This window comes from Pristiophorus japonicus, chromosome 4 (genome assembly GCF_044704955.1).
Source record: "Pristiophorus japonicus isolate sPriJap1 chromosome 4, sPriJap1.hap1, whole genome shotgun sequence".
Classification (NCBI taxonomy): Eukaryota; Metazoa; Chordata; class Chondrichthyes; family Pristiophoridae; genus Pristiophorus; species Pristiophorus japonicus.
Window position 1 is genome coordinate 45,286,981 of NC_091980.1, and position 19,047 is coordinate 45,306,027.

Sequence of the window (19,047 nt, forward strand, 5' to 3'; positions counted from 1 at the left end):
GAGAGTGGGATGAGAGAGTTACAGCATGACCTGGGAAGGAGGAGAGAGTGCTAGTTTGAACTGAGTGAGAGAAGGAGAGTACGAACTTAACTAGGTTGGAGGGGGAGAAGAGTACCAATTTGAATTGAGTGGGGGAGAGAAAATAGCACCTGTATAAATTGGGAGGGTTGGAGAAGAAGAGAGTGTCGCTGTGAAAGGGTAGGGGTTTGCCTGGAGTACAGTGTCTCAATGAACAGGGCCTAGTCCCAGCATGAATGAGGGGAGTGGTTGAAGGGATAGGAAAGTGCCACCATGAACTCAAATGGTTGATGGAAGATAGAATGGTCCGAAAGTTGCTACACTTTTTCTTTGGTGTTACAGTGGTGTTTTTACTCACTGAGACCTCCAAATTCAAAAGGATCCTGCATATGTTGGGTATACACCTCGTAATGGTTGGGCTGTCGGTTTCAGTCAGATTTGGCACCTTTTAATGGTGTGCATACCAATGCTGCTGGAAGCTTATTGTAATATATGGAAATGTGGAATGACACAGAAATGTCCAAATCTCACTGATAAGATAAAAGAGACATTAGCTGATACTGGCAGAAGTGCTTTATGTGGTAGTCTGCAGCCTGGTATAATTTTAAAAAGTTATTACAGGATTTACAAGAGAGCTTTAGGGGTAAAGGTTTTTTGCTGTGCACATGGAGTAAGACTGATCTTGCCTCTCTGACAGCCTGTGAGACCATTGGGACAACCCCCACCCCTCCCCCCCGCCCCCACAGACCCCACCATGAAATGAGGTTTTGAGTTAAAGGTATGGGATTCCCAATGGGCATTCCATTGTTTGCGATTTTAGAGGAGGAGGAGCAGTATAGGATGGAGGAAAGGAGGGTGAGACTGCAGTTAATAAGCATGTAACTCACATGTTAGTATCCTCCTCGTCGTATTTAGAGATGACGCTGATGTTATAAAGTCAGTGAGGAGCTCAATATGAGAAGAATGCACTTTGCAAATGAGGCAAGAGGAGAACTGTGGCACCTTCTGCTTGAGGACATTCAACCAAGATCACCTGCATGTCGCTTTGCCTGGGGCAGTAAAAGTTTCATAGCACTCAACTTTCATGCCATCAATTTACTTCAAGCAGCCACAGGGGACCTATGTAATGACATCCAAGGTGCTATCAGTCAAGACATTTTTAGGTCATTGACCTCAAGGAAACAGGGTTGTTCTTTGAATTTGGTATGACTGCAAAACAGCAACTTGATGGAACCATAGCATTATGTCAAATTGCCAAATTCTCCAAGGTGCAGAGTGCAATAGCTGACATTCATACATCATCGCGAGCTCTGAGAATAAACTCCTAAACTTTCTGAATAGACAGTTTCCACTCACTGAATGTACAGATTGTGTGTGACCAGATGCAACTAATTCTGCATGTTAATGCCAGATTTGCTGGAGGTTGCTGTAGTGTATGTAGTCACCTTTAGTAATGACTCCACGAGGCAAGGCATGATACTTAAACTATGTAGACCTAAGCATTTTTTATATCATTTTTGTCATGACCTGGGGAGGTGATCAGTGGTGTATTATGGGAGGTTGTGTTGAGGGTTGTGTGGTTGCAAGGTGTGATTCTTGTGCTTGAGGCTGGCCTCATACATTTCTCCTCCCTCACACACAGACCTAGTGGGTGTCACTGTTGTGGGATCCCTCGGGTAGGGTGCATACACTGTGATGTGGGTAGTTGTGCGGTGGTGGGCAGGGCCACAGGACTGGGTGGGCTCCTTGTCCACCAATTGGGATGAAGGTCAGATCATCCCAGTGTTTTCCAGGGAAGCTGGAGGGTATTGGCCTCCTGCTCCTGGTGTTGGCCCTAGTGGCCAGGGGTTGTAGGGCTGGTCTGGTGTAGGTTGCCATGGGTGGTGGCTGTGCTGCCCATTGAGTGAGTCTGTAGTGGGTCTACTCCCACTGGGTATTTGTGCGTTCTGCAAGGGGCATCACATTTGTTCCAAAGGTCCAGGCTACATGGTCAGGTAGGCTGCTGGACCTGGGGGTCTCCCACAGGGGGATTCCATTGGTATCAGCATGGTTCCTGTAGGACCCAATGACAGTGTCCTACCAGTATACATGACACCTTGGTTCTGATCACACATAGTCGAAACTACATTATACATTATAGCATTTGCATCACTTTTGGGTGTCCTGGTCTCAACAGACATGGTTACATTAGGCATTTCACATTCTCTATCATTATTGTTAAGCATAATAAACTTGTTCTTAACCTTACTGACACCTGCATTCATCTCATTAGTCACATTAGTTAAACCAGCATCACAATTCATGGTTACATTTCATATATTTTCATACTTGCACCCTTTAATTGCATCTTTAGCTTTAAAGTCCTTGTACTCAAATAGTTGAAACTGTCCCTTTAAATTTCTTCGGTTACTGGTCTCCTTTAAAGGAGCCTTCACATCTGATTGGCCGCTCGGTGCCACGTGACGCTCCTCCAACGCTGCCCTTCGTGGTATGGCCACGGCCATTTTGATTACAGGTTCTGCTCCTCGTGGTGCGGCAAGCCATCTTCTGGCTCTCCTGCAGGTAGGCTGTGGTGCTCATTTCTTCCACAGGTTCGACCCTGGATGTCGGGAATCCATTTCTTTCATCAATGTTTCTCTTTTGGAGCACGGCCCCGGAAAGTGGAGTTTTGATCCTCGGTCCTGGAGATTTCGCCGGGGTGCTGTGGAATCGTCACTGCGCCGTCGAGCTGGACAGTGGAACCTCTGGATCCATGTTCGAGATCGATTGCTGGAGCCCAGAGGCCTGGGAGCAGCTTCGCTTGGACAGGATGCCGTTGTGGTCGATTGGCGGGATTCATCCAAAGTTCTTCAAAGGTCGCTTGGCTCATCGCAGACTGGCTCGCCCTTGTGTCGCTCTTCATAGAAACTGGGACCCCGTCGACGCCTACTTTCATCGCCCACAGAGAACTTTCAGTGGAATAGGTATGAGTTCCATACTCTTCTTCCAGGGGTTGAGCAACTTCACCTTCATCTGTGTTGGAGCCCCGGGGATCAGCCAACTCATCAGTGATGCGGAGAGTACAGCTTTTTCTGCGCATTCTTTGAAGGTGCCCTTTCTCTTTACATGCATAGTCTTTGTAGCGGCACTGATGGCCCCTATGGTTTCCTTTACAGCGCCAGCACAGGGCCATTCGGTTTGCCCCATGTGGCGGACTCAGGATTGCGGGACTCGGGGCAGCGTTTCTGCCCTTAGAAGTATCCATGCGGTTCACTGCTGCCGTCAGTTTAGAGTCCCTTCGTGCTTCATTTAGGTGGTCGCCAAAGTCGCACGGTGCAGCCAGTCTCCTTAAGTGTTCCAATCTTTCGACAAGAGTGTCCCAATCTTCCACATCGGTAAATTGCTGAAAGATGCTGAGATTCGACACCAGTTGTAGTGTATGTAGACACCTTTAGTAATGACTCCATGAGGCAGGGTATGATACTTAATCTGTGTAGACCTGTAGTCCTTTATTTGCAGCTCCTCGAGTGAGGACACCAAGCTGTGAGCTCCTTTATGTACTGGGTTACCTGCAATGGGTTACCTGCGGTGTGCAGGTAACCCTTAGGTCTCCAACAGCAGCACCCTCTGGTGTACAGGTAAGGTGTGTACAGTGTAAGGGTACATTCAGTGTTGCATAACAGTGTTACAAACATCACACAGTAAACAGGCATGCATACACAACAGTTGCCATGTCTGGCTACAGGAGCGGATGGAATCCCTGCTGAGGCACTGAAGTATGGCAGAGAGGCATTACTGGCGCGAATACACGACCTCATCTCTCTCATCTGGAGGGAGGAGAGCATGCCAGGAGTCCTTAGAGATGCAGTGATCGTGACCATCTTTAAAAAAGGGGACAAGTCCGACCGCGGCAACTACAGAGGAATCGCCCTGCTATCAGCCACTGGGAAAATCGTCGCTATAGTCCTCCTCAATCGTCTTCTCCCTGTGGCCGAGGAGCTCATCCCGGATTCATAGTGCAGATTTCGTCCCCTCCAGGGCAAAACGGACATGATTTTTGCAGCGCGACAGCTGCAGGAAAAATGCAGGGAACAACGCCAGCCCTTATACATCGCCTTCTTCGACCTTACAAAGGCCTTTGACACTGTCAACCATGAGAGTCTATGGAGTGTCCTCCTCCGTTTTGGGTGCCCCCAAAAGTATGTCACCATCCTCCGCCTGCTCCACGACGACATGCAGGCTGTGATCCTTACCAATGGACACATCACAGACCCAATCCACGTCCAGACCAGGTCAAGCAGGGCTACGTCATCGCCCCAACCCTCTTCTCAATCTTCCTCGCTGCCATGCTCCACCTAACAGTTGATAAGCTCCCCACTGGAGTGAAACTAAACTACAGAATCAGTGGGAAGCTGTTCAACCTTCGCCATCTCCAGGCCAGGTCCAAGACCACCCCAACCTCTGTCGTCGAGCTACAGTACGCAGACAACACCTCCGTCTGTGCACACTCAGAGGCTGAACTCCAGGTCATAGTCGACATATTTACTGAGGCGTATGAAAGCATGGGCCTTACGCTAAACATCAGTAAGACAAAGGTCCTCCACCAGCCTGTCCTTGCCACACAGCACTGCCCCCCAGACATCAAGATCTACGGCATGGCCCTAGACAACACGGACCACTTCCCTTATCTCGGTAGCCTCCTATCAACAAGGGCAGACATTGACGACGAGATCCAACACCGCCTCCAGTGCGCCAGTGCAGCCTTCGGCTGCCCGAAGAAAAGAGTGTTTGAAGACCAGACCCTCAAAACTGTCACCAAGCTCATGGTCTACAGGGCTGTAGTAATACCCGCCATCCTGTATGGCTCAGAGACGTGGACCATGTACAGTAGGCACCTCAAGTCGCTGGAGAAATACTACCAACGTTGTCTCCGCAAGATCCTATAAATCCCCTGGGAGGACAGACACACCAACATTAGTGTCCTCGTCCAGGCCAATATCCCCAGCATTGAAGCACTGACCACACTTGATCAACTCCGCTGAGCAGGCCACACAGTTCACATGCCAGACACGAGACTCCCAAAGCAAGCGCTCTACTCAGAACTCGTCCACAGCAAACGAGCCAAAGGTGGGCAGCGGAAACGTTACAAGGACACCCTCAAAGCCTCGCTGATTGACACCTGGGAGTCCCTGGCCAAAGATCGCCCTAAGTGGAGGAAGTGCATCCGGGAAGGCGCTGAGCTCCTCGAGACTCGTCACCGAGAGCATGCAGAAATCAAGCGCAGGCAGCGGAAAGAGCGTGCGGCAAACCAGTCCCACCCACCCTTTCCCTCAACCACTGTCTGTCCCACTTGTGACAGAGGCTGTGGTTCTCGCATTGGACTGTACAGCCACCTAAGAACTCATGCTAAGAGTGGAAGCAAGTCTTCCTCGATTCCGAGGGACTGACTATGATGATGATGATACATTTTCAGGGCAGGGGAATGAGCAACAGAATCATTGTGCAGTTAACTCTTCCTTTGCATTTCTTGCTGCAAGGCATTGAGGTGGCCCTCCTTCTTCTGCTGCTTCCTCGTCCGATGAAGACTGCTGCTGTGCCTTCTCTAAATGCATGCCTCTCAGTATGGCAAGGTTATACAGGTTGCAAAACACCACTATTATTCGGAAGACTCTTTGTGGGACATACCATAGGGCATCCCCGTCCTGTTGAGACATCTGAACCTTATTTGAGGAGCCCAATAGTGTGTTCAATTATGATCGTGCTAGTCCCATACCATTATATCTGTGTTGCTCAGGCTGGTGGGGTTGCAGAGGGGTGTCATGAGTTATGTACGTGACGTTATTTCTTCTCCCTCAACAGCCATCCTATTATGTTCCTGGAAAAGACAAATATTAGGGAGATAGTTGGGTGTGGCAGGATAAAAGCATCATAACAGCTGTCTGGGAACTTTGCACAAATTTGCACTATCCTGTCATTGTGATCAGAGATGAGCTGCACGTTAACTAATTGGTAGCCCTTCCTATTGATGAAGGCTGCTGGTTAATGTTCTGGTGCCCTGGTGGCAACATAGGTGCAGTCTATCATGCCCTGGATGCAAAGGAAGCCAGCCATAGCTGCAACTCTCTGAGTCTTCTTCTGTTGATTGTTGACATCCAATGGGAAAGTGATGCACTGGTTAGCCCAAGCAAACAGGACATTGGTGACTTGCTAAATGCAACTGCAAACTGGGCTATGCGGGAGATGTCTCCTGTAGCAGCCTGGAAAGAGCCAATGGCAAAGAAGTTAAGGGCTGTGGTGAATTTGATAGCTATGACCAAAGCATGGCCCCCGGTCCAGTAGGCAGCATGTCTTGCTGCAGATGATTGCAGAGGTCTGCAAAACCCTGCCTAGAGAAGTTAAAGGTGAGATGAAGCATTGCAGCGAGGAAGATTGAGAAGAGCATTGGTGTGATGACACAGCCTTGCTTGACCCAGGTCTGCACTTGTATTGGGTCTGTGGTGGATCCGTTGGTAAGAATCACGGCTTGCATGTCATCATGAAGCAGATGAAGGATGGTGACAATTTTTTTAGGACAGCAGAGTTTGAGAAGCACATTCCATAATCTCTCACAGTTCACAGCGTCAAAGGCCTTTGTGAGGTCAAAGAAGGCCATGTACAGGGGTTGATGCTGCTCCCTACATTTTTCTTGAATTTGTCGCATGGTGAAGATCATGTCCGTTGTGTCCCTTAGTGGGAGGAATCCACATTACGACTCTTGAAGGAGCTCTTCAGCCACTGGGAGGAGATGATTGAGGAGGATTCTTGCCATAATTTTCCCTGAGGCAGACAGCAGGGAAGCGCCTCTGTAATTACCAACGCTCTTCTCAATCTTCCTCACTGCAATGCTTCATCTCACCTTTAGCAAGCTCCCCGTTGAAGTGGAGCTAATCTACAGGTCAAACGGGAAACTGTTCAACCTCCGTCGCCTCCAGTCCAGATCCAAGGTAGTTCCAACCTCTGTCATTGAACTACAGTATGCAGACAATGCTTGCATTTGTGCACACTCGTTGACACCTTCACCAAAGTATACGAGAGTCTGGGCCTTATATTAATCCACAAGACAAAGATTCTCTAACAACCTGCCCCCGCCACACAGCACTGCACCCCCGATTATCAAGATCCATGACGAGACCTTGGACAATGTGGACCACTTTCCATACCTCGGGAGCTTACTGTCAGACATCGATGACGAAGTCCAACTCTGCCTTCAGTGTGCCAGTGCAGCCTTTAGTCTGAGGAAAAGAGTGTTTGAAGACCAGAATCTCAAACCCGCCACCAAGCTCGTGGTCTACAAAGCAGTAGTGATACCTATATGCTTCAGAGACATGGACCATGTACAGTAGGCACCTCATAGCACTGGAGAAGTACCACCAACGTTGCCGCCACAAAATCCTGCAAATCCACTGGCAGGATAGGCGCACCAACAGCAGTGTTCTCTCTCAGGCCAACATCCCCAGCATCGAGGCATTGACCACACTCGATCAGCTCCGATGGACGGGCCACATTGTCCATATGCTCGATGCTAGACTCCTGAAACAAGCACTCTACTCTGAGCTATGTTACAGCAAGCGAGTCCCAGGAGGGAAGAGAAAACACTTCAAGGACACCCTCAAAGCCTCCTTGAAAAAATGGAACATCCCCACCGACTCTTGGGAATCCCTGGAGGAGAATCAATTGAGAAGGCGCCGAATACTTTGAGTCTCTTCCTCGGGTGCACGCGAAAGCCAAGCATGAACAGCAGAAGGAGCGTGCGGCAAACCAAGCACCCCATCCACCCGTCCCTTCAACCTGCACCTATTCCACCTGCGACAGAGACTGTAGATCCCTCATTGGTCTTATCAGTCACCTTAGAACTCATTTTAGTGTGGAAGGGTATGGAAGGAAGTTACCCTCAACTCCAGGGGAATGCCTAAGAAGAGAAGAAGAAGCCTAGAGAAATGCAGCCTCCTGAACCACTGCTCATCAGAGATATCCAAGAACCTGACCCGTAATCTATATACCCCGACAAGCAGCTCCCCTCACCTGCTGACTACTGATGGACCCAACTACTGCTGGCGCTGATCGCTGAGACTGCTAGTGCTATGCTCCTCCAACTCTACCTCTTCCTTCATCCAAATGAAACTGCCAATATTAGCATCCAAAATAAATAGTTAGAGCTTATTGAGGGTAAGTAATGCAAAAATCGCAGAAAGAAGCAATCTCGGAGCTAGAAATTCTTCTGATATTCCAAATGGCACACAAATTCTATAAGCCAAGTACGTGCACCTGAGTGCCCCTTTAACTATTGCTTCAAGTGCTAAGAGGCAAATTCTGTTAGATTTGGCTGGCGGATTGGGCACTGAGGTTTTCTGCGATTTTGCAATAAAGTCACCAAAGTCCTAATGACATCACAGTAATTGGGTTTTAAGCTCAAATACCAATTGTCCTTTTGTCCTATCGATTCATTTTGATAGGAAGAATGAGGAGTGGCAATATAAACTAAATAGTACAATTTTAAAGGGGTGCAGGAGCAGAGAGACCTGGGTATGTATGTACACAAGTCTTCGAAGTTGGCAGGATAAGTGGAGAAGGCTGTTAAAAGGCATATGAGAACTTTGGCTATATAAATAGAGGCATAGAGTAAAAAAAACAAGAATGTTATGCTAAACCTTTCTAAAACATTGGATAGCCCTCAGCTGGAGTATTGCAACACACTGTTAGCTACTTCTTTCTTTATCCTTTAAATAGGTTTGTACAACTAGAGACAATAATACGTTTGATAATTATCCTCATTGATTATCGACAAAACATTAATCTTAAATATCCTAACCAACCACACAGAGCAGTGCACGTTAGCTCTGTATCCAAAACTTATTGTGCATAGATTTAATAAGAACTCATGAATTCTGGTCGCCATATTATAAAAAGGATATAGAGGCACTGGAGAGGGTGCGGAGAAGATTTACAAGGATGATACCAGAAATGCGAGGGTATACATATCAGTAAAGGATGAACAGGCTGGGTCTCTTTTCTCTTGAAAAAAGAAAACTGAGGGGTGACCTAATAGAGATCTTTAAAATTATGAAAAGTTTTGATAGAGTAGATACAGAGTGAATGTTTCCACTTGTGGGGAAGAGCATAACTAAATACCATCAATATAAGATCACCAAGATCAACAGGAATTCCGAAGAAACTTCATTACCCAAAGAGTGATGAGAATGTGGAACTTGCGACCACAGGGAATGGTTGAAGCAAATAGTATAGAATCATAGAATTATAGAAATTTACAGCACACAAGGAGGCCATTTCGGCCAATCGTATCTGCTCTGGCCGACCAAGAGCTATCCATCCTAATCCCACTTTCCAACTCTTGGTCCATAGCCCTGTAGGTTACAGCACTTCAAGTGCACATCCAAGCACTTTTTAAATGTGGTGACGGTTTCTGCCTCTATCACCCTTTCAGGCAGTGAATTCCAGAACCCTACTAGCCTCTGGGTGAAGAAATTTCCCCTCGATTGAGCTCTAAACCTCCTACCAATTACTTTAAATCAATGCCCCCTCGTTGTTGACCACTCTGCTAAGGGAAATAGATCCTTCCTATCCACTCTATCTAGGCCCCTCATAATTTTATAAATGCATTTAAGTGGAAGCTAGGCAAGCGTATGAGGGAGAAGGGAATAGAGGGCTATGTTGATAGATTTAGATGAGGATACACAGGAGAAGGCTCGAGTGGAGCATAAATGACGGCATGAACAGGTTGGGCCGAATGGCCTGTTTCTGTGTCGTATATTCTATGTAATCCTAATTAATCCCATATAATGGCTTCTTCAAGCCTATTCATACCTCAGGGTCTCATATGCAGCTTTCTTTCCTTCTAACTAAATGAAAATGTGGTATCTATCTTTTACTCTTTTGGTTAATGGTTTTCTGCTTGTCAAATACAACCCTATCTCATGTTTTACAACCACCTAGTTCTTTCAAATTGCTTGCCAAACAGAGATGAGAAGACTCATAACGTTTCACACCAGACTGTTACTTTCTATTATTGTTCTCCTAAACCATGCAACAATGTTGTAAAACAACGGCTGATGCCTGCACTCATACTACCCCTTGCTGTGATAAAAGCCTGTGTTTCAAAAGCTTCTCTTATCAACAGTATCGAGAAGGATTTTTGTGAACATGATTTAAAGCAATGCTTCCCACTTGGCAATTTTTGTTTCTATTAAAAACAAAAACCCTTTAAAATCATATCAACATTGTTACACACACTTTAGGAAGGATGTCAAGGCCTTAGGGAGGGTGCAGAGGAGATGTACTAGAAAGATACTATGGGCTAGAACCTCCACTTTTGAAGTTATCGTCCAAAAATAGGCATTATTTCCAGCATGGACGGTAAAAAAGGGATTTCAGATTGCCGGCTTCTCGCCGATTCTCAAAACACTTAGTTTACATTTTTGAAAATGGATGTTACCGTGAGCGATACCAAATGGGGGGTAGCGTTAAATTTTTTTGACCTTCTGCCGTAAAGTGTGGCCGTCCTTAGCAATGGCATGGCATCGCTCGATTCCCGTGATTCTGAAAATCAAGGGTCACCATGACATGCGCAGAAGAGGAGTCAGAGAGTGAGGGAGCTCAAAGGGACTGAAGGTGTGGCTGGGTGTGGTGTGGCTGCTTTGGGAGGAAGGAGGGAGACTTTAGAGCTTCACAGCAAGTAGGCAAACAAAAGGTAGCTGTTAACAGCCTCATATTTGACCGAATTTGGAGGGAGAGGAGGAGGCATCAACGCACGCTGTGGAGACTGATGCTGAAGAGAGCAGTGAGGTGGGAGAGGAGCACATTGGAGGCTGCAAAAGAGCCAGAAGGTTCTTGGACGAGGCAAATGCCACGCTGGGGTGATTTGATACAGGGAGGGTGTGGGAAGCCCATCCCAAAGGCCGACTAGAGGATATGGACCGAGATAACAGAGGTGGTCTCAAAGGTGACCAACGAGGTATGTGAGGGCAACCAATGCCGCAAACGATGGAACAACCTTGTGGGATCCGCAAGAGTCAGTATTACATTGATTTACATGCACTTATGTATTTATATAATTTGATTTGTAACAGTCATGAGTGACTATCAGGAGATGTGAGGTCTTGCACTTTTACCGGGAATGTTTTACTCAAAGCCTGCAGTGACGGTGTACGTCTTTAGGTAAAGAATGATAATAATCATAATAATCATGATTACATCTGTCGGTTATGTGTTGTATCAGTGTCTGTGATCGTACCAAGCAATGATATCGTACAATGATCTCATGCCATGTCATCCTGTCACCTTTTACAGAAGAAGCTATCAACGATGAGGTCCCATGCCGAGGCGAACGTGTGGAGGGCCACCAGTCCCCAGCGACATTACTGACATGGAGGAGCGAATGCTAGCACTCGTGGGGAAGCACCCCCGGACAGCCACGGATGCATCTGCAGACCCTGAAGCGATGCCACGTGAATAAAGCTTACATCATTGCGTGATGTAAATTCAATAGATGCCACACTAACTCATATCCGACCAATCATATACGATAGATGATTTCTAAAAGTGTCATAGAAATAATGCTGGCATAATGAAAATCATTGCAATCCACAATATGTTGATGATCATGAAATGTGATGTCTGCGATGATTTTGAAAGTGGTGGTGCTTTTGTCATGCATATGCTGTGTGTAGCGCTGGACACAGCTTATCACCCTAGCACCCCCTTCGCCTCGAACAACCTCAGCCAGCAGCGCGGCCCCAGGCAAGGCCACAGAGGCCAGAAAGTGGGGGCGCAGGGCAGGAGTTAGCAGACGATCCTACTACATCTGGTGCTGAGGAGCTCCGATTGTCGCCCGCCAATTCGCTGGGTCTGTTCTCGATGGATGAGAGCGTGGACTTCAAAGAACCTGCATCGCCACACTCCAAAACCCATTCCACCCCAAGGCCATCTATTGGTCCTCCGGTCATTCCCGCCTCCACTCTGGAGGTGCCGGCCCCAAGCATCTCTCCACAGGGCACCTCATTTGTCCGCAGGATGGCGCCGACCCCACGGAGGCCTCATGGATGTGGCAGGTCTGTTCCACGAGCGCTACATGACAGAAGAGAGATGGTTCAGTTGTCCAGGAGGACTGTAGACATTGGTGACCAGCTCATCAAAGCTTTGGGGGGCATATAACGACACCTGGCCATCATGTTCACCATGGCGGAGTCCCTAGATGTGATAGCCAGAAATACTGCTGCCACAGCCCTTCCAGTGGTCCCAGAGCGCGGCACTCCAACCCTCGGATCCACACCACCACTGCGAATGGCAGATGCGAGCAAGGACCAAGATCCTGCTTTTGCATCAGAGAATGTTGCACCCTTGGCACCCCCTGCTCCCGTAACCATCCAACCAATGCATCTGCCTTCATCCCCCCCAATGAGGCACGGCCTGAGGAGCGAGGAGGGGAAGGGATAGAGGTGGGGAGAAAAAGAGAGGGGGGAAGGAAAGTGAGGTGCTTGTGCACAGGCAATGACTGTGTTATATCACCATCTGGGTGCATGCAATTTGTGGCAATGTACAGGAGCTGGGGACCACGCTCCTGCTTTGCCTTTATATTCTGTGTCGATGGACATGATGAACATGTGATTTATGTCAATGGTGGAGAAAGAGGGATGTGGACAAGGATTGGGTGTTACTGCCTGTGTTACTTATGATTTCAGACCTGTTAGATCTCTTAATTCTCAATGAGATTCGAACTCCGGTAATAGTTTAATGTGACTTTATTCCAGCAGCAGCAACAGAACCTTGGCAGGGTTCCAGCTCTTTGTTCTGAAGCACATGGCTTAAAATGGCTCGACTTATACCTGGATCACTTTACAATAGTAAGGTCGCCCCCTTTACCTTATTGGCTCAACCAATTCAATAGTCTGTTTGCTCATGGTTGGCTCTCAGCCTAAAGTCCTGAAATGTCAAGTGTAAGTTATGGCTTAATGCAATGAGCTAGCTCTCACGTAGGCACTCTGACTGGGGTTTGTGTTTTCTCACAGACCCTTGCAGCCTGCTTGAATTCTCTATCAATCCCTCCTTTGATTCTTTCACAAACTGAATCATAAAACATCAGGTATCACTGGTTAAACATTCTACAAAATAATTTCATGCATGTTAATAGAGTTTCCATCTAAAATTTGTTGATGTGTTTCACCACATATCCGGACTAGAAGCTTCCACACAAATTTACACCAACCCGAATTCCATCATGGCCACAATGGAAGTCTTGTTTTAGTAGGTTAATTAACCTCATTCCAATTTAATCCAAATCAATATCCTAATTCAACCAGTAAACAACCTTCCCTTAAACATAACATACCCCTGTGCCACGTACAGATGGTCTGCTGGGACCTGCAAGGTATCTCACCTGCGGGACAGCAGCTACAGCTGCCTGGTTGCAACAACATTTAATCAACATAAACAATCAATATAAAAGTAAAATAATTACAACGAATAGAATTAAACCTTCCACCAATAAAGTTCTTATTGAACCTAGCCATCCAGTGGCACCGCTCCACAAAGTGAATGATGGGGGTTGCTGAAGTTTTTCTACCTCCTTTTGGATATGCTCCGCTAAGTGGGTAATTTCTTCGGAGCTATCTGGGATATATGTGCAACACTCAGTTCCGAGTAGGACGCAAGTACCTCCCTTTTCAGCCAGTATGTAGTCAAGGGCTATTCTATTCTGTAGGGCTACTGTGCAGATTGCTACCATTTCTGCATTGATTTTAACTGGGGCCTCTGAAGTATCATTAGCTACCCGTTCCACAACGGATGCCATGTTAATGGATTCCCTTGCCAGTTTGGTGGTCCCATACCCGGGGATCAGAATGGCAAAGAACCTCTCTGTTTCTGCGATAGCTCTCTTAGGACGGCGTAGATGTTCCGACTGGGACTTTATATGATACATATATGGCACAAAATAGGCTAAATAGCAGGATCCCAGCCAATTCTGGGGCAGCCAAGGATAGGCCTTGTGGCCACACACCCAATAGGTGCCATAATAGGCAATGAATGTTAGCTGTTTCTTTGTCAGCAACACTCCGGGGCCTGTCCAGGCTTTTCCATCTGTTTTATTCAGAATCCCCGTTACGTTAAGAACTCTTACATCGGCCCACTTTGGACGGTTCCGTGGATTGATTACATTATAATTCCAGGAGCAGTTACTATACCCCATATTTTGGCCTCCTTTGATGTTTCTAATCAGACAGACCAATTCCCCCGGTCTTTCTACCCCCGTTGTATTAGTGATAACAAAAAATGGGGGCCCTTTGGAATTATTGTAGCACGGTTGGTATCCCCCTTCAAAGGTAGTCAGATTGTAACCTGCTGACTTCCATTTACGTGCCCAGTTTTCCGTATCTCGAAACGCATTGCCTGTTTTGTTTTCATTAATTATCCACTCAACCATTTCCGAGATATTCAAGGGAACTGGCCTCAAGGGAATCCCTCCCTTTGAGTGAATAGGAATATGCGCACACACCCAACAACTCGAAATGTTACCTTGTTTGGCATAAACGTATGACATATGTAAAAAAGTATTTACATGTAATTCCCTGGGTACTTTACTATTTCCCTTTGGTGCAGAGGGTCGGCTAGTAAGAAGTAGGCAAATGCCTAGAATACCTACAGTCAGTAGTACAGTAAATTTATACATTTTGGCAAGAAGTAATTGTCCTTATAAGATTTCAGCTTCAGTTACGGGTGCTCGTTTAACGTGTGAGGCGTGGATCCAGGGTTCTTTCCTTGGACTTTAACAGCTGCCTGGGTGGTTAATAACACTCGGTAAGGTCCCTCTCACTTGGCACCTAAAGGTTCTTTATGCAACTTTTTCACATCAACCCAGACTCCCGGGATGATATTACGTCCTCCTTCGGGTGCATTACCCCAAGCTACCAATACCTGTCGGGAAACAGAACTAATAGCGTTGGTTAGGTTCTGACAGTATGATAACAGAGTGTCACTCATTCAGTAAACATCAGCTTTCCGTAAATCAATAGTTCCTGGCAGCGACATTGGTCTTCCTGTTATAATTTCAAACGGGCTTAAACCTGTAGTTCTGTTTGGGGTTGCCCTAATGCTACATAGCACTATTGGTAGTGCCTGGGGCCATGGTGTTCCTTCTTGGTGATATTTGGCAAGCCGTTGTTTCAGAGTTCGATTCATTCGCTCTACTTGTCCTGATGATTGTGGGTGATAAGGACAGTGTAAATCCCACGTAATGTTCAGTAACCTACAAACTTCTTGGCAGACAGCACCTGTGAAGTGTGTTCCCTGATCTGAGTCAATGCAACTCGGGACTCCCCATCAGGGATCGTAATCCTTACACAAGACCTTTGCAGTGTGATTGGCTGTGGCTCTTTTAGTTGGGACAGCTTCTACCCATCTGGAGAATCTGTCGATCATGACAAGAATGTTAGTGTATTCTTGGCATGGAGGGAGAGATATATAATCAACCTGCAGATGCTGGAATGGTCCGACAGGGGCAGGGGGCCTCAGTTTGGGCATTACCGTGATGGGTCCAGAATTATTTTTCTGGCAGACCACACAGCGGTCTGCTATCAGCTGGGCATGTTTTTTAAATCCCCGACCCCACCAGCTTTTCTGGAAACGTGCCGTCATCAGTTGTGAGGCCTAGTGTCCCCACGAGTGGATCTGTTGGGCTAAAAAAGGCATAAGCACTTGTGGCGCGACTGGCTTGTCGGTAACTCTTTGTCTCCAGACACCATCTTCGCATAGCTTGATTCCTACCTCAATCCATGTCCATTTTTCCTCTCGGGAGCACTCGACTTGCATTGTTTGAAGGTCTCATGTCAGAGTCCTGAGTGCTTTCAATCTGCACATCTGTGTTGGTTCTTCTGGGGGAACGCCCTGTGAGGCGGCATCTTTAGCTGCCTGGTCAGCTAGGGCATTTCCCTGTGCTTCTGTGGTATTTTCCTTGGTATGGGCCTTACACTTCAGGATGGACACTTCCTGAGGTAATTGTATGGCCTCTAGTAAGTCTCGTACTTCTTTTCCATTTCGGATAGGTGTACCAGCAGCAGTGAGGAATCCTCTTTTCCGCCATAACAGACCAAAGTCGTGAGCGACTCCAAAAGCATAACGCGAATCTGTGCAGACATTAGCTGTCTGTCCTTCTGCTATTCGACATGCTTCTGACAGGGCCCGTAACTCGGCCTGTTGTGCTGATGTTCCTGAGGGTAAACATCCTTTTGCCACTACCTCATATAAGGTTGCAACAGCCTATCTTGCTTTTCTGGTACTATTGTCAACAAAGGAGGAACCATCTGTAAACAGGATGAGGTCTGGGTTGTGCAGAGGCTCCTCTCTGCTAAGGCTGCTTCTTCTGTTTCTTTTAAAATCTCCACGCAGTCATGCTCTTCACATTCTCCCCCCTCTTGCTCTCTCGATTCTGGCATCGGGAGCATAGTTGCGGGATTAACCGGGCTAGCCCGGACAATATGGAGATTAGGAGCTTCCAAAACTGCTGTCCAGCGGGTCCATCTAGCTGCCGTCACCTGAGACATTCTATTCATCGACAGCAAAGGGTATACGGTGTGGGGACACTTGACAATCAGCTTTTGGTCGAGGACTAGACCCGCAGTGATCATTACCGCTCGACATGTAGCTTCCATATCCCTTAGGCAACTTCCCCATCCGAGGGCTACTGCATCCAGTTTTGCCGAATAATAGCCAATAGGTCTTTGTCGATCCCCATGTTCTTGTGTCAGTATAGCTGTCATGTATCCTTCTTTCTCATGGACAAACAGGGTAAATGGCTCACCACTCAGGGGATTCCCAGAGCTGGTGCCGAACACAAGGCCTTTTTCAAACTCAGGAAGACCTCTTGCTGTTCCTTAGTGAGGGTGATGGCTTCTTTAGAGGCACGTTTCCCCTTTAAGATATCATTCAATGGCTGAGCAAGCTTTGTGAAGGAGTCAATCCAATTTCTGTTGAAGTTACACAATCTCAAAAAGGACCTTAGTTCCTGAATAGTGGTGGGTTTTTTAGCACCCGAATGGCTGCAGTTCTATTCTGGGTAAGTTCTCTCTTTCCTTGTGAAATTTTTTGTCCCAGGTATACAACCTCTTCTTGGGATATTTGTGCTTTGTCGATGCTGTCTTTATGTCCTTTCAGCCAAAGGTGGTTCAGCAGAGCTCGAAGATCTTGTTCATGCTGTTCTTCCATGTTTGAAGCTAGCAGGATATCGTCTACATATTGGATGACTGTGGATGACAGGGGAGGTAATTCTCGCAAATGGCTTTGTAAAGCCATGTGGAATACCATAGGGCTGTTGTGGAAGCCCTGCGGTAACTGGCTCCAAGTATACTGTCGTCTTTGTACAGTGAAAGCAAACCACTGTCGAACCTCCGGTGCCAGAGGCACCGACCAAAATCCGTTGGCCATATCTATAACCGAGAAATATTTATGTTCCGGTTTGAGGGCATTAAAGGGAGGGATCCGCGACCAAAGGAGCTTTTTGATCAATACACTGGTTAGCTTTCCTATAATCGACGGTCAAACCCAAGTCTCATTAGATTTCTGTACCGGCCACACGGGGCAATTGGAGGAGCTATGCATTTTAATAAGCACCCCTTGTTTCTCCAATTGCTGAATAACAGGTAGGATTCCCGCATTGGCAGTTGGACTGATAGGATACTGTTTAGTGCATGGAGGCTTGGTCCCGGTAAATGACGCAGGCTCCATCTGGAGTAGGCCACAATCGTTCTTATCTTTAGCCCATATCGGGTGTTCCTTCAATTCTTCTTTCTTCAAAGTTCTAATTGACCATGTCACCCGACCATCCTCAAAATACAACGATGAATCTACTTGGATTAGGACGTCCATTCCCAAAAGGGGTTGATCTACTGGACCTATCCACACCGGCGTGGTTAGTTCATGTGGACCCAGCCCTATAAGTACCGGTGTTATCCTTTTAATTTCCATTTTATGGCTCCCAACTCCATAGGCTATACGTGCCCTACCATCCAACGGCAAAGAGTCTCCATATTGTAGGGGTAAGCATGTTAATTCCGCCCCTGTGTCTAAAAGACAGTCCACATCCTTATCGCCCACCCTCACAGTTATATATAGCCCATCTCCCCACTGTTGTATTAGTGCGAGGAGTGGGGCCAGGGCAGGCTCTAATCATTTTTTGCTATCCCAAGTAACTCCTTCTGTTGTTGTATTGTCAGTTGCTTAAATGCTTCTATGAGGTCGTTATCTTGTGACAAGCCTGGTTTGTTGGCTGAATTGTATCCCTGGCTGTGTCCTCTTCCCCGGCCATGGCCTTGCTGTTTCATCCTGCACATCTTGGCCCAGTGACCTTCTTTCCCACAATAATGACATTTTCCGGGTAATTTTCCTAATAACTGTTTATCAGAATCCTGGGATTTCCATCCCATAGCCTGCACAGCTCGGACTTTAGCTCCCATATCTCTGTCTAATTGGTTACATCGATCCACCAATGCTGCAATACCTTCCCAGTCCAGTAACACTACCTTAAGCATTTTGGACAGTTCTGGCTTTAGGCCTGCCATGAAAGCTGCTTTCAGGGGTCAAAACTCTTGTCCATCCATTTCCTCATCCATATGATTCATACCCGAATGTTCTAGCCACATGCATCTAAACCGCTCGTCATACTCCAGGACCTCCTCTGTTCCTTTCTGTTGGCAGGCTGCAATTTTTCCCCAGTCTGTCTTAGCTGGACTGAAAGCTTGCAGCCAATGTTTAATCTCATCCCACCCTGCGTCTAATTCTTGCTCATCCCACCCCAACACCAATATCACTAAACACACCAATATCACCTACAGCAACATCAACCTTCTCCATAATCACATGATGCTGCACGGGACATGGGGCATCAGCACCTGACCACATTGCTGCTTGGGAGGCCAGTGATGGCCTCACCAAGGCCACATTTACTTCACTTCACGCTGTGCACCCTGACTGCCACATGATGCGCCAGGTTGTCACCACCACACACCA